The 1,655-nt window shown below is 47.3% G+C and overlaps 1 protein-coding gene across 1 annotated transcript in view; it reads right to left on the reverse strand.

Annotated features, from left to right (window-relative positions):
* Positions 1-1,655, reverse strand: part of VWA3A (von Willebrand factor A domain containing 3A) — a 73,645-nt gene that overhangs the window by 24,898 nt on the left and 47,092 nt on the right. The window lies entirely within an intron of this gene.

Below are 1,655 nucleotides of genomic sequence, written 5' to 3' on the forward strand. Positions count from 1 at the left end.
TCTCTTGCTTCTTCTCTCCATCTTTCCTTCCAACTGCCCACCCACTCAGCCATCCAGTAAACATTCGCTGACTGTTGACTTGTACTCAATATTGGGGACAGAGGGTTAGAGAAGAGAGTATTTTCTCTTCCTACTTCATATGGGATGAGGGTCTAGATATGTAACAAATACATGTATTAACACGTTATGGGAGCAAAGGTAGAAGCCTGGGTAAGGTACGGACGTAAAGAGAGCAAGTCTGTCCCGTCCAAGTGGGGAAGGTGACCCTGGTGCCTACTTTGCTTCCTCTTGCCCCATCTCCCAAGTTTCACGTTCAGATCTTTGAGAAATGGTAGTTACGGCAGACTTGAAGACTTGATGAGTGTTCTAGAGTCCTGGGTGGAAAGTCTGCATCCCACTTCCAGCTCTCAGGCGGGCCCTCCTCCAGCTCTGGGAAGCCAGATAGGCCCTCACAGACACTTGTGACTCTTGTTGCCAGAACACGTAGGAAAATGGGAAACGCCACAAAGGAGCTCCCCTGCAGGAGACTGGTGAGAACACTGAACTGAATGTGAATTACCTCATGGATAGTGGATGACACGGTTTTCTGGAGAATAGGCACAAATTCTTCCACGGGAGAGAATGCGTTGGGTGCCAGGACCTGATAAAGGCTTAATTTCTTGGCTGAAAAAGTAAATAGTGCGGGTGGGGTTTGAGGCACTTCCCGGGGAGCCCCAGAGGGTTCCAGCCTTTTAGTCGGTTGCCTGTGTCCCGGATTCTGCCCACTCTGGGGATTTACCTTTCAGACCGTTGACCTTTAGCCATTCTGCTGAAGTAGTGTCCAAGTTTGGGAACTCGATTGTGAGAGGAGCTTCGTGCTTTGGGGGTTTAGGCAAGAGACCTGTGAGTGGCCCTTTTGCACTGTCTGTAGAAATCTAAATTAAGGTAGAAAAGCCTCATTACATAATGGTATTTCAGAGCTGGGAAGTGTCTGCCGCCCACCCAGTCTCCCCAAGTGGAGCGTCTTAAAACATTACCTGGTAGGTTAAAGGCAGTTCTGCCTTCTCTCCCTTCGTTCTGTCCCCTTCCCTGGAGATTTCTGGTGTCTCCAGGGGAGGAGGGAGATGTACCCTTCCATCTTTCACTTGCTCTTCCTCCTTGTCCCTTCCTTATCCGTTAAGACCAGCACCACAGTCTCCAGGATGACAGGTTGCCCCTCCGTGGGCTCAAAAAACAAGGCTTTAGGGAGCTAAAAAGTAACTGCTACACCACCTCATTTAGAGAGCCCTCATCGGTCCATTTGCCCCTCGCCCACATTTACTAAGTGAAAAACTGCAGTTCTGAGAGGTTAAATTATACAGCTAGCATATAAGCAAAACAGAACAGCAATTCCCAAATTTCAGACATTTGAGCACCACCTTCATGAATTTTGCTATATCTGAGTATCAATGTATTATTAATATTTTTAAAAAATTAAACATGTAACATTAAAGCTTTTTAGTTATGAATTTAATGCTTTTTTTAGAGACTGGATCTTGCTGTGTTGCCCAGGCTGGAGTGCAGTGGCACAATCATAGCTCACTGCAACATCGAACTTCTGGGCTCAAGTGATGCTCCCACTTCAGCCTCCCAAGCTGCTGGGACTCCAGGCATGTACCACCATGCTCAGTTATTTA

The sequence above is a fragment of the Propithecus coquereli genome, unplaced genomic scaffold (genome assembly GCF_000956105.1).
Source record: "Propithecus coquereli isolate 6110/MARCELLA unplaced genomic scaffold, Pcoq_1.0 Scaffold223, whole genome shotgun sequence".
Lineage (NCBI taxonomy): Eukaryota > Metazoa > Chordata > Mammalia > Primates > Indriidae > Propithecus > Propithecus coquereli.